At 51.1% G+C, this 15,136-nt stretch overlaps 1 protein-coding gene across 9 annotated transcripts in view; it reads right to left on the bottom strand.

Annotated features, from left to right (window-relative positions):
• Positions 1 to 15,136, bottom strand: part of CUX1 (cut like homeobox 1) — a 375,851-nt gene that overhangs the window by 184,012 nt on the left and 176,703 nt on the right. The gene's annotated exons all lie outside the window — the stretch shown is intronic.

Below are 15,136 nucleotides of genomic sequence, written 5' to 3' on the forward strand. Positions count from 1 at the left end.
TGCCTGAGTCCAAACACCTGGGTTCCGACCTGTAACCCTGTTCAGGCCACTCGCGACCCCGACGATTGTCGCGACGCTTGTCTGTGCAGGTGGCTAACAAGTGTGTGGCTGATAGTCACTGCAGGGGTGGGCTCCCGCCATCCGGGAATACTTGCTAGAGATGGTATTTAGTGACAAGCAGGTGGCACGTGGCTGGCCACAACGAGGCTCCAGGGAGCCACAGATCCCAGGACAGGTAGGACCAAGAGACGGTGACAGGGGAGGCGTCAAGGGCACGGAGCTGGGGGCGAGGGGTGGGGCACAGACCTCACTCCCGGGAACCCACTCTGCTCAAGTTCACGGCCATCCTCCCATCCTGTCGCTCTGGTTGCAATAACGTCGCTAAGCACAAGGTCGTGGGTAATGCTGTGTGAGATCGCGGGAATGGGAACTTACAGACGTAAAGTGTTGTGCAAATGATTACCAGCGAAGGGAGCAGTGGCACGACTGTAACAGACCGAGGGAGAGGTGGCACGTGGGCAAACTCGTCTGAGCTCTCAGCCGGTATCAGCATCTCTCAGCCCCTCCGGGGCCCCGCACACACCTTCACAGTCCTCCTTTGGACCATCTGGTCCTTGGTGTCAGTTTCATTTAAGAAATTACTGCATTAAATTGATGGAACATTAGTAAAACCTAATTAACATCCAGATTGAGTTTTTCCAAGGAAGAGAGCTCTGCAGAAAGTAAAATACCCTAATAATTTAAATTCCACAGTATTCAAATAAATACAATAGGACCATTACAAGTTGGATAACTTTAGTCCAGAAAAAATAAATTAGACAAATACTACTTCTAATCATCATTTGAAGCTATTTCCCCCAATCCTTCATGTTTATCACATGAGGAAAGAGAGGCAGTGAGAGGGCCACTGACATGGTGAAAGTCAAGGTCATGGTAAGTCAGGCCTCAAACCCAGGCCTTGTAACTCTGGGCCCTTATCTTCATATCACAGCTGCCTCTTGGTATCACATGGTTCCCCACAAAGTTCTGGAAGTGTAGGCAGACAGAATGGGGTCTCTTTTATGGACAGAGAATACTTCTGATTTATACACTGGGGGTGTTAACTCTCCATCTCTCCATCCATCCATCCACTTACTCATCCATCCATCTACCCACCCATCCGTCCATCCACTTGCTCATCTATACATCCAACTCACACATCCACCCATGTATCTACCCACCCATCTATCCATCCACCCGCCCACCCATCCATCCATCCACTTGCTCATCCATCCATCCATCCATCCATCCAGTTGCTCATCTATCCATCCACACATCCATCTACTTGCTCATCCATCCATCCACCCATCCATCCACTTGTTCGCCATCCATCCATCCATCCATCCATCCATCCATCCATCCATCCATCCACCCACCCATCCATCCACTTGCTCATCCATCCATCCATCCATCCACCCACCCACCCATCCATCCACTTGCTCATCCATCCATCCATCCATCCATCCATCCATCCAGTTGCTCATCTATCCATCCACACATCCATCTACTTGCTCATCCATCCATCTACCCATCCATCCACTTGTTCGCCCATTCATCCATCTATCCATCCATCCATCCATCCATCCACCCACCCACCCATCCATCCACTTGCTCATCTATCCATCCACACATCCATCCACTTGTTCATCCATCCATCCATCCATCCATCCATCCATCCATCCATCCATCCACTTGCTCATCCATCCATCCATCCATCCATCCATCCATCCACTTGCTCATCTATCCATCCACACATCCATCTACTTGCTCATCCATCCATCCACCCATCCACCCATCCATCCACTTGTTCGCCCATCCATCCATCTATCCATCCACCATCCATCCATCCATCCACCCACCCATCCATCCACTTGCTCATCTATCCATCCACACATCCATCCACTTGTTCATCCATCCATCCATCCATCCATCCATCCATCCATCCATCCATCCACTTGCTCATCCATCCATCCACACATCCATCTACTTGCTCATCCATCCATCCACCCATCCATCCACTTGTTCGCCCATCCATCTATCTATCCATCCATCCATCCATCCATCCACATGCTCATCCATCCATCAATCCACCCATCCACTTGCTCATCTATATATCCAACTCACGCATCCACCCATGTATCTACCCACCCATCCATCCATCCACTTGCTCATCCATCCATCCACCCACCCATCCATTCACCCACCCCCACCCATCCCTCATTTACTATCTGCCATCTGAGGACACAGATCCCGCTCAGCTATTAAGCACCATGAAAGCAGCTTAATTACCTACAACTAGAGACCACAGTCTAGGTCAGGTCCAGACTGGCACAGAGTAGGTGTTCAGTAAATACTAACTGAATGAAAGAATAAATGAGTAAACCCTGACCTCTGGAAGCTTAGTCTGGAAGGAGAGACTAAAGAGTGTGACATGAGTCAGTGTGACCAGGGTCATCTCCCGGCTGCGAACAGAGTGGTGGAGCAGCCGAGGAGGTGGCCTCTGCCAAGGTGACCCCCACTCAGCTGGCAACACGATCACTCTGGTGGCTCCATCAGCAGGGGCTCCCTGACACAGAGCCTGTCTCCCCAGCTGTCGAGGAGCAGAAGGGCAGTGGGCGAGTCCTGGGGCTCCCTCTGGGTACAGCACATGGGACCTCGAATTCTTGACCTGTGACCCTCTGGTCTCTAGAGGCTCCGGAGCCAACATAGCATTTTCCTCTCTTATTCTAGAGCTCTTTGCCTCCTTGCTCCATGTCAACTCAGTTCATCTGAGTTCAGCCAGTGCTTCCTGGGGCCCCGCCGCGTGCCAGGCTCGGGGAGACCGGAACCCCCGTGTCCTTCTCCGGGAGCAGGGTCTGCCGGTGAACCCTGCAGGGGGACCCCGAGTTCGGAGCGGTGGGTGGGGCTGCCTTGGGGCCTCCGGCAGAGGCAGATGAGAGCCGAGGAGGGCCCACCGCACGCGGGTCCGCGCTGGAAACATCCAAGAGCTCTACTGACGGTTACCGAGAGGATGTTAAAAATAATTATCCACTGAAAATATTAGATTTGCTCTGGATTGTTCATTACGTACAATGGCTTAATAGGACTTTTATTGAATAGCTGCAGAGCTCTGGGCCGAAATCAATTTGCCATACACTCGGAGTTTTGATGTATGCTGTTGACTTCCACAACGCAGAGCAATTTGTAATAGCTTTGGCTCACTGTTGTTTTCAAAGCTCCTGCTACATCACAAGCATTTATGTCTGACCACAAAATTACATTTATTCAACAGAAAGCAGCTCCGGGTCTTTAAGAGGTTAACTTCTGGAGTGCTTGGCTGCGGTCCAGCCCCGTCGGAGGGGCGGCCCCGGCGCAGAGGCCCACGCGGTGGCGGCAGCGCCGGGCGGGCGGCCGTGATTAATGGACTGCTGAGTGCGCCCCTTTCCACATGCACACGGCTCGCTCCCCTGCTTCCATAGATCACGGGCTTAGCCTCAACATATCTGACTGAAATTGAATTTGGCTTCTCTCTCAACCGTTCATTTCCTATGTTAGGCAAGGTTATATCCTTTTCTGCATGAGCAGAAGCAAACCAGCTGCAGCTTCGGAGGGGAAAATGTGTTTTCAATTAGGAAGCTGGCCTGAATATTGAACCACAGCCCTATCGCTCCCCTAATTGAGCCGTCACGGAGGGAGCCTCCAGGAAGACACCGTGTGCACCCGGTCTTCGGACCGCGCCGTGAGGTCATTAAAACACTGTCGCGTCACCACCGTGGCCACAACTACCAACGCACGTGAAAAGGCCTACAAGTCCGACGATGGCCGTGTGGGGTGAGAAACAAGGCCCCCCCGGGGAAGGCGGACAGCCGGCGCCTGCCAGTGTCCTCGGGGGTGCCCGGTCTGCTCCACGCTCACCTGTCCGGGACACGGGGTCCCAACTCACAGATGGCCCTGCCGTCTCCCCGGGGGGAGAAGCGGCCTTGCTGCTCCTGTGGGTCACTCAGGAACCTGGCAGGGAGCCTGGCACACAGCACTCGAGGAGCACTCAGTAACAGGGGAAGGACGGCTCGGGAAGGCCAGGAAGAGGGTATGAAGCCGAAGAGAAGGAAAAAGCTAGAAGCTCAGGCTGGGGCGGCAGGAAGAGGAACGAAGGAGGCAGACGCTCAGGTCTTTAGGGAGGGACATGGTGTTTCTAGGTGAGGAACGGCGGAAGGTTCCAATAGCTGAGGCTGTGACTTTAGGAGAAGGTCAGAGGCGGGAAACCACAGGGGCATGCTCAGGGACGGTAGACGGACCAGTCTGGCCGGAGCAGAAGCCACGGACCGAAAGCCCGGAAAGACTGCAAGCTGAATCACGGAGCCCCTTCCCCGCCAGTCTCAGGTGCTCGAGCGGGCAGCGCCACAGAGCGTAACCCGGAGAGGAGGCACCCGCGCAGGGAACCCAGCCCAGTGGGCAGCCATGCAGGAGAACCATGCGTGGACTCTGTCCAATTCCAGCTTCTCGGGCCCTGCCCCGGGCAGCTGAACCAGAACCTCGGTGGGAGGAGCCCGGGGAGCAGAATTTCTGGGAACACGTGGGTGATTCTCATGCAGCCCTGTTGGCCCCTCTGAGGACCCGCCTGGGGAACCAGAGTCCGGTCCAACTTTCTGACACAGTCCCGCCCACGGCACTCAGTGCGGCCCTCGCTAAGTGTAGGCATGACGGGGCCCCGAAGGACGAATGGGTAAGAGCTGACCGCCTCCCTGACCTTGGTCCTCTGGCCCTGTCTGAACACTCTTAGCGACAGGAAACTCACTACCTTAGAGGACAGCTCATTCCATTTCTGAGCGGCTCTAACTGCTGACAAATGTCCTCTTCTATTCTGCTGATGACGGTCAACCCAAGGGTTAGTCCGCTGAGTCATACTGGACTTCAGAGCTACGGGGCTTCGCGCCGACCATCTCGCTCACCCGCTCATTTTACAGATGAGCGAAGTCAGGCGGAAGGAGGCCGGAGCTGCCCGAGGTTACCGGAGAGTGAGCGGCAGTGCCCGGGGCCAACTCCCAGGTCCTTCCAAGTCCCTGGGAAATGTTCTTTGGAATAAAGTCCTTGGACGTTCTGGCTTTATTTAGACATGGCCTTTAGATCTAAAAGCTTAAGTATGTAACAGGGCCACAGACATGGGCTACAGAACATCCTCAAAACTCTTAGTTCCTCTTAACGAATTCATAGGATACTGACCCACCGTTAATCCATTTCAGCTACTGGTGGATGGCAAATGGTTCCCAAGGGTGTTCGGGGGCCTCCGAGTGCTCTGGCCTTCCACCCTCCCTCGTCCCCTCAGCCTTCCGGGCACCGGGAGCACCGCCCCTGCTCGGCCTGCTCTGCCTCACGCTCCTTCCCCAGCCCCGAGCTCGTCGCCATCTGACATCACTCCTCGTCTTTATTACGCTTCCCTTCCCCAGAACGTGGGCTTCAAGGTAGCAGGGGCTTTGTCAACTGTATCCAGGGTTATATCCTTGGCTCCCGGTTGGCCCCGAGCTGTACATACTCAGAGAGTTTCACTGCATGAAGACATAAACAGGTATCAGAGAAGCGGTGTGGAGTTTCACACGGCCTGGCCGCGGCTCTGAGCACTGTCGGTAGGTCACGCACACAGTGGGCCTTCGGGAGGACGGCAAGTTTCAAAAGATGATTTTGGCCGTCCGTGTGGGTCATGGAGCAGGGGACACAGGCGTGAAGCCCCCGTCTTCAGTTAACCAGGGCCCCCCACTCCTCCCAGGAGTACAGATCAAGTTGTGGCAAAGCGTCTGCACTCGGGGGTATTTACGTACGTGTGAGACACAGCACGGCGGGCAGAATCCACACAGGAGGGGCTGGTCAGAAGAGGGGGGCCGGAGGGACACTTGCAAAGCACGCTGCGCGGCACCAACGCCCGAGGTCCTTATCAAAGACCGGGGAGGGTGACTGAGATGATGGAGGGCAGGTGCCCCCTCCCTGTTCCCCGAGCAGTATCGGACGGAACCAACGTGGGTCTCAGCCCTGCCGTGACCACCCGTGCGACTCTGGGTGGGTACTTTTCCTCTCTGGGCGTAGCTTTGCCATCTGTGAAATAAGGATAGTGCTGCCCCCTGGCCCTCACCCATCTAGTGGACACCTACTGCATGCTCGCTAGGGCCAGGCAGTGGGTCTACAAGGCCACGCAGACACAGAAAGTCTGGAGAGAGTGGTGGACACAGACAAACCCACAAAGACAATGAGAAAAGCACTCCGGACAAAGGGACAAGGTGCTACAAGAGGAAGAGTTAGAACACCCTGGTTTGGACTGGCAGGCAGGGACCTCTTGATGGCATGACACCTGAAGAAAGCACCAAAAAGCGAGTAAGACAGGGCTGGGTGGAGGGCAGGACGTAGCCAGGCCAGGCACCCTGAAGGCTGAGGTCGGGGTTCCGTGCTTGCCTCAAGGGCAGTGGAGCCACAGAAGGGCAGTAAGCAGGAAGGGACCTGCTCCCGGCTGATGTGTGGAGCTAAGGTGGGGGTGGAGCGGGCAGGGGCCGGAACAGAGAACAGGGGTGTCAGTGGCAAACGATGGCTTTGGACGCGCTGTGGGGAGTAGGGATGGTAAGATGTGGGCAGATGAGGACGGCGGGAGGAAGGATGGCGAGTGAGGTGGACGGGAGGGAGCGGGTGTCCTAGATTTCCAGCCGAGGCTGCCGAGCGGACCGCGGAGCCATTGCCGAGAAGGGAAAGGAGGCAGCCGGAGACCCCAGCAGGTATGGGAGCTGGAGACGGGAGGGCTGTGGGCGAAGAGTCCTTTCCGGTGGAATACCTAAGGGGTAATATGCAAGAGGCAGTCTCGTGAGCCTGGAACACAAAGGAGAAGACCGAGTTAGAGACAGACGTGTGAGTTTCCAGCAGACGGGTCCCGGGAGATCGCACAGCACAGGACGCCGTCATTCAGAGGTCTGAATGCAGAGGAGCTGCCCAAGAAGACTAAAAATCAATAGGCAGAGAAGTAGACGGAAAGTCTGGAAGGCATGATATCGTGGGATGTCAAAAGGGAACACATGGAGAGGAGCTGCCGGGAGGCCTGAATGTCCCTGACATGAGAGAGCCGAGGACCACAGGGGTCAAGGGAGAGGGGGCAGACGCCAGACCGGGGTGGGTCCGAGAGTAATGGGCACACGGGGGTGGAGACAGCTCTCTGGAGAAGCCTGGCCAACAAGGTTGGGAGACAGGGGCGCCAGGAGTTGGTTAAGCGTCTGACTCTCGATTTTGGCTCTGGTCGTGATGTCACGGTTTGTGAGCGTTTGAGCCCCGCGTCGGCCTTCGCACTAACAGTGCGGAGCCTGCTTGAGATGCTCCCTCTCTCTGTGCCCCATCCCCACTTGCACTCTCTCTGTCTCTCTCAATATAAATAAACTTTAACAGAAAAGTAAGAGAAAAAAAAAGAAGGCGGCAGCTTGGGGACAAGGGAGGCACTTGCCCACTCACTCTGTCTCAAGATGGAACATACTAGTGCTTACAGAATGCAGATGAGCAGAGACTGAAGACCCAGGACAGGGGTCCCCGCAGGGCTGTGGCTCCTGTGAGGGCAAGAGAGGAGGGTTCCAGAGCCCACGTGGAGGGACCGGTATTTGAGGAAGGGGCAGAGCCTTTCCAGTGCCGTGTAGACGGTGTGCGCACGTGCTTGGAAAGCACTTAGCACACAGCGCTTGACTTGCTTGGTGTCCCACAAACGTCATTGCGAACACCATTCACAACTGTGCTTTTCCCCCCTGGCCCTCCCAGGTGCACGGCCTCCCCAGAAGCACCCACTTGCCGGGAGAGGAAAATTCATCATGGACAAAATGCAAAGGGGAGGGAGGATACTTGGTTCCTCCCGTGCAAGACTGTAATCACGCAGCCGCCGCCTTCTAAGGGTGATTATTTCTTCTCCAAAGAAACAGCTCATGCTTACAAAAGAATACACCGGGTATAATTAACAAAACGAGCACCTGGGAGTAGGGACGCTTCCGTGACCTTTGAAACTTCGCCTGTGCCTCGCTATGATAACCTCTATTCTGAATTTCCTGTTTAACTCTTCCTTTACGGTTTCACTATGTCGTAAAGGGACACACGTACCCCTGAACAACGTCAGCGCGGTAGCGCGCGTTTTCACGTCGTTAACTTTCTCTTGCTACGCTGTATTCCATCGTATGGATGTACCGTGCTTGACGTAATTCTTTCTACTGCTGGATGGAAAGTGGGCTGTGTCTGCTTGCTTACTCATTTCCAACACTCCTGAGCGTGCTTCCTGGGGCCCACGTTTCAGCTTATTTAGGACACAGGAGTGGAACTGCTGTGTCAAGGTGAACGTGCTTCTTAAGCTTTAGTATCTGATGCCAGACTGGTCTCCAGAATGGCTACACAATTTACACTCCTATCTTGAGTTTTGGAGTTTGGCCAACCTGGCAGATAGGAGGAAGCTGCGATGAAGTCATTTGAATTTGCGTCTTTCTGCTCACTAGGCTGGGTATCTTTTCATATACTTAGGGACCATTCTGATTTTCGCCTCTGAGGACGCCGTTCGTGGCTTTTGTCCCCTGTTCCTATGTCTTTTTCTTATTAACGGGCCAAATTTTAAAATATTTTCTGAATATCGATCCTTTGTTACCTAAGTGTGTGGCAACGGTCTCCTCCTGGTTTGTGACTCGCGGCCAAAGATCCCTCCCCCCTCCCCCCACCCATGACCTATTCCCAGTCTGGCCTTGGGGAGCACTGTTCATGTCGGAGACATTCGGTCTTTACGTAGTAAGTCTGAATCTTTATTACAAGTTTCCAACAGATACTGTAAAATGTCTTCAGAAAGGTGGAGCATTTTCCTACACTGTTTGTGGGTTCGAGCCCCCCATCCGGCTCTGTGCTGACAGCTCTGAGCCTGGAGCCTGCTTCAGATTCTGTGTCTCCTTCTCTCTCTGCCCCTCCCCCACCTTCTCTCAAAAATAAACAAACATTAAAAAACAAAAAACAAAAAAACTTATACGTTAAAATGTTAATGCGGTTAATAAATGTAACAATTTCTTCCTTTACGGTTTCTTATTTAAGGAATCCTCCCCAACCCAAAGTCGTCATCATCCATATTTTCTTCTAAAAGGCTTAAAGTGTTGCCTTAAGTCTTCACCTGTATTTTGTGTTTGCATATGGTGTGAGGTATGGATCTCACTTAATTGCAAAAAGGGAACCAACTATTGGGGGAACCATTACTGAGAAATCCACCCTTACCTCACCGATCTACAGTCCCATCTCTGCAATACTCGTGGCTTCTGTGGGTGCAGATGTCAGTTCCTGATCTTTTATTTTGTCCCATTACTGTATTTATATTTATCCCTGTGCCAATCACTGTAGCTTTCATCATCATCTGGCAGGGCAAAGCCTCCATTTTGCTCTGCTCTCTTTTAAATGTTTATTGATTTTTGAGAGAGAGAGAAGGAGGGGGGCAGGGAGACAGGGAGGATCTCTGCAGGAGAGGATCTGAAGCAGGATCCATGCTGACGGTAGAGTCCGATGCTGGGCTCGAGCTCACAAACCATGAGATCACGACCTGAGCTGAAACATCAGATGCTTAACCGACCGAGCCACCAAGGTGTCCCATCTTGTTCGTATTTAATACGACCTTCACCATTACTGACCACTTGTTCTTGCTTTATCACTTCTGGAATTAGTTTTTCAAGTTTTCTGAAAAGTAGTATTGGAATTTTGATTGGAATGACAATGACTCCCTCTAATCGACTTGAGGGAAATTGATTATCTTTAATAATAGTGGGAATTTCTATCCTTGAATACTTTCTCTCTCTCTCTCTCTCTCCATTTAAGTCCTCTTTAATGTCTTTCAGGTTAAATAAATGATCTACTTTTTTCTCCAGGAAGAGTTAGTTCCTATGCATTATTATCTTTACTTCTAGGTAGGCTTTATTTTTTGTTGCTAACTCTAGTTGTGTCGTTTCTCAGTTTGCTGTCCATGTAGAAGTATGTCATTTCTTTTGCATATTGATTTTGTATCTGGCAACCTTGTTTAATAATTGAGGCTCACTTGGAAAATGACAGTTTTGTTGCTTCTCTGACAATACTTGATCTCTTTCTTGCCTACCATGCTAGCTAAGACTTCCAGGACAATGTTAAATAAAAGCAGTAATAGTACACATTCTTTTCTTGCTCCTGATTTTTAAGGGATTTTTTTTTAATATCATAGAACATAATGATCGACATAGGCTTTTGGCAAATACTTTTCCCCAGATTAAAGACATTCTCCTCTATATCAGTTGGCTGGTAGTTTTGTTTTGTTTTGTTTTGAAATCATGAATGGATGCTGAATTTTATCAAATTCTTTTCCTAGAACTATTATGATAATTTTTTCTTTAATCTGCTAATGACATTAATATACACTAATACATTTTTCTAATGTTAAACCAAACGGTATTCTTGACATACATGGAACTTGATGGACTCCATTTGTGAATACTCTTTTAAGGACTTCTGGATATCTATTCATAAATACGACTGACTTTGAATTTTCTTTTCTTGTACTATTCTTTACCGGTTTGGGTATCAAGGTGACACTAGCTTCGCAAAAAGAGTTAGGGAGTGTTCTTTCTTTTTTTATTTTCTAAAGGAGCCTGCAAAAGATTAGAACGTGTCTGTTTCATGGATGATGGACAGAACACTCCCTAAAAGCACCCATACCTGATGGGAATACTTCTGTAATAGTTACAAGGCTACTCAGGGTTTCTACTTCTTCTTTAATCAGCTTTAGTGCATTCTGGTATTCCGGAAATGTGTCCATGTTGTCTAGGTTTTAAAATGTTATTGGCATGAAATTGACTGTAATATTCCCTTACTATCTTTTTAATCTCTGCTGCAGCTGCAACATTATCCCTATTTCCATTACTAACATTTTCTTTCTTGATTTAGGAAGAAAGGTGGGTTGTCTATTGTAGTAGCCTCTTCAAAGAACCAGTTTTGGGGCTGTTTCTCTCTTCGGTCTTTTTATTATTATTATTGTTATTATTATATTTTTATTATTATTTATATTTGTTATTTCCTTCTTCCTGTTTCGAGTTTATTCTGTTGTACTTCTCTAACTTTTTAAGCTAGATGCTGAGCTCACAGAGTTTCAGTCTTTCATTTCCTTTCTGATACAAGCACCTAAGTTATTTCCTAAGAGGATTTTCTTCTCTGAGTACACCTGGCTTAAGCATCCGGCTCCCCGGCGGCCAAGAGGAGTAGGCTCTAAGGCCACTCCTTCCCAGCTCAACCTTTTATACCAGGACCCCGGTCAGGGAGCGAAGCACGGAGCGGGGAGACAAGTTACAAGACTTAGCACTTTCCTAGAGAGTGGGTCACTTTACTGAAGGGACTGTCTAAATTACTAGATTAAGATAAGTCTTAAATTGGATCGACCATCTAGGTTATTCCCCTTCCCCACATTGATCTGTTGGCCAGGCTCGTGAAACACACAAACTTAGGTATAGCAACCAATCAGTCAATCAGTCAGTCAAATTTCAGGGAGTGAAATGTGAAGACTTCGTTATAATAACTCTGAGTGACCATTACGATCCATAGTATTCCCTACTATTCAACCAGCTGTATAAATACAGTTATTTACTAGTTTCTTTTTCCTTTTTTTTTTTTTTAAGTTTATTCATTCATTTTGAGAGAGAGAGAGAGAGAACACACTGGGGAGAGGCAGGGCAGGGCAGAGAGAGAGAGAGAAGGAGAGAGAATCCCAAGCAGACTCTCTGCTGTCAGTGCAGAGCCCAATGTGGGGCTCGATCCCACAAACTGTGAGATCAGGACCTGAGCCGAAATCAAGAGTCAGGTGCTTAACTGACTGAGCTACCCAGGCGCCCCTCATTTCTTTTAAAGGTATGTTCCAAGCAGACTTTCCGGTGTACCTTTTTCCTTATTAATACAACACAACCCGACGAGAGGATGGAGGCAAAATGTTTTAAAAACCACCTCCAGAGGAACCTTACTGCTCCATCATCTATTCTGTAGCCATTGTTGAGAGCCTCAAGACTTTTGAGCTTCTGCTATGCCCGGTGCTGGGAAACAACGGCCAACAAGCCCAGGCGCAGTGGTTGCCCTCACACGTTTTACAGGCTAAAGAGGACGAGGGACAAAGGGACAGGCGGTGCTCAGGCATGACGACAAACGTGTCGAAGCCATGCGCGTGCAATGGGAACACGTGTAGAAGGGGCGTGGCCTATCATTTGGGGCTCAGGGGACACCTTCCTTGAGGAAGGGGCGCCCAAGCTGAAGGAGCCAGGTAAGGAAGCGGTTCTGCCTGTGCCAAGGCCCGGGGGCCGGCGAGGATGCCCCAAACACCAGGGCCTGACAGAAATTCAGAATGGCGTGTATCCAGTGATAGGGGTTAGGAGTGAGAAGAGTCTAGAAAGGCAAGCGGCCACCCAAGCATGCGGGTCTCATCCACCTGGAAGGTGCCTGGATTTACACGGAGGACCACCAGGAAACACTGAAGGGGGTGATGGTCCTCTGGCCAGGCTAACGTCTCTCAGGACAGTCCGACACACCACAGATACATGAATGTCTAGTTGTCTGAACACTTTATCTCATTCTTTGGTTTTTTTCTTTCGGGGACCTCCACCAGCAAAGTGATCTACACAAATTCGAAGGCAAAGAACGTGTTCTCACCGACACCATATGCTGTTCCAGGGGAAACTCTAGCACTGGGGGATACACTCCAAGAATACATCCAATAAATAAAATCGCGTGCAACGAACACTGACAAAGGATACGAAAGCAATCCTCTGATTAGAGAGGGCAGCTTTGTAGAAACACAGGCCGGATGGATCCTGCTTCATTGGAGCACCAAGGCTTGCTGCCTTCTGGCCTTACTCGTTGGAAAACCGACCCTGTACATGTGGTCCCCGTCTGCAGCTGCCCTCTGCTAGAATAGTTCTTTCTTCAGAAACAAGTAGCATTTAGCCCTTTCTACTCAAATTAGCTTACTAGAAAGCACAGATTATTTCACATAAACAGAGCAATTAGCGGGGGCTTGGTAAATATTAGCGGTGCTATAAAAATATTTATTTTTCCAATAGCCTTTTAAAAAATAGGCAGATAAGAAATCTGGATGTCTCTCAGGCATTTCAAAATTAATATATCCTGAACCACAGCCATTACCCCATTCAGAATGTGGGGCAATCTGTAATAAGTGTATTAAATTCTCTTTTAAAAAAATTTTTTTTAATGTTCATTTTATTTTTGAGTGAGAGAGAGAGAGACCATGCGAGTGAGCGAGTACAGGCAGGAGGGGGTAGGGGCAGAGAGAGGAAGACACAGAATCTGAAGCAGGCTCCAGGCTCTGAGCTGTCGGCACAGAGCCCGACACGGGGCTCGAACTCACAAACCGTGAGATCGTGACCTGAGCTGAAGTTGGATGCTTAACCAACTGAGCCACCTGGGTGACCCAAGTGTGTTAAATTTTTAAAAATGACTGGGTGTAGAGGCAGTGTTTTATATTAAAAGAGAGGTGTGTATGTGTGTGTGTACGTATATATACGTGGATGTATACATATACGTACACACGCACACACACACACATGCATATACATATACATACATACACCCACCCATCCCCAAATCCAATGCATGAACCTGACTGAACCCCAGTTCAAGGGCAGGGCAGTTATAAAAGACATTTTGGGAATAACTGGGAGATAGATTTGGGACCAAATATTAGGTATCGTGGTGCGTTACTCTCCCGGGTGAGATACTCAGGGTTTCTGTGGTATTACCGGGGAAACTTACTTTTAGGAGACACAAGCATGGATGTGTTTAGGGGCACAGAGCGGGGCCACCTCAAAAGGGCAGGGGGAGCAAAATGGCAGCAAGCGGCAAGGCTGGGTAGAGGGCGTACGCGGGCCCGTCACGCTAGCCTCTCCGCTTTTAGGCGGATTGGGAATTTTTCAGAAAGAAGGAGAAACAAGCAAACACCCCCAAAACGGCACCCTGAGCTGCTGCGGCTGCAGAAATACTAAGCCACCGGGCCTCACGAAAGCCGCTGAACAGGGAAAAGAAGAGATCAGATCAATGTGGGCAGGTGTAAGGTGACGGTCTCGCTCAGAAAACGAGGCTCGGAGATGCAGTTCTGAGGAAAGGCAGTTCGTGTCCTTCCGGCCCTGGGACAGTGATAGCCTCTGAGCCTCGGGGAGCCGAGCGCGGGAGGGCTTCCTGCGGCAGGAGATGGTGAGCAGAGAAGGGCCCTCTGCTGCGTCCCTCCTCAAACCTTTGGCGGTGCCAACGGTGCCCGCTGCTTCCTGCATGGCTCCCCTGCCCTCTGGGGTCACCTGGAGAATCTGCCAAAGGGCAGCCCCCGCCCCCTCCTCTGGAGCCCCGGGCCCAGGATGCCGGCCTCCTTCGCTGCGGGGCCGAGAAGGCCCGCCCTGAACCTGCCGTCTCACTTGCGCGGGTCCGGCCCCCTCCCCCCGTTCTCTGGGCATCGGGAAGTGGCCCAAAAATAGAATCCCACGATCCTACCAATCTGGGTTCTCTGGAGGGCTCTGAAAAAGTCTCGTCCCCTCTCCTCAGTATTACCACTGCTGCCATCATTCCAACGGGAGAACAGCCCAGAGGGAAGTCAGCTGGGAACGGGTAACTCCGCAACCATCACAAAATTCCCGGTGTTCTCAAGTTCACCGGGACCACACAAAGGGCCATGAAGGAGCTGGAGCGTTACCCACCTCGACCGCTCACGTCTCCAAGGGCTGTCCGCCATCTTGCCAGACGGCGCGGTCCCCGTCTGGAAAGACCCGACAGAGAGCTCTTGCTTATACTGAGCCCAAACGGACTCCTCGTGGCTGTTGCCAGCCTCAAGCAAGTGACGATCCCTCTCCCCTCAGGAGCTGGGCGCGAAGGCACCGGCCTGCCCCGCTGCATCCTCCCCACACAGGAGGCCCCCTGGCGGCTGCAGCCCCGGGCTAACTCCAGGAACCAGCGAGCCTGAGGACGTGCGGGCTCCCAGAGGCCGCGGTGTGGACAAACTCAGTCCACCGTGGGAAGTGCAAGCGTGCAGGCCGCCTCGCCCCTGGATCCACCACACCTTCTTCCATTGCAGACACGGCTTCGCTTTCCACTC

Source organism: Acinonyx jubatus, chromosome E3 (genome assembly GCF_027475565.1).
Source record: "Acinonyx jubatus isolate Ajub_Pintada_27869175 chromosome E3, VMU_Ajub_asm_v1.0, whole genome shotgun sequence".
Classification (NCBI taxonomy): domain Eukaryota; kingdom Metazoa; phylum Chordata; class Mammalia; order Carnivora; family Felidae; genus Acinonyx; species Acinonyx jubatus.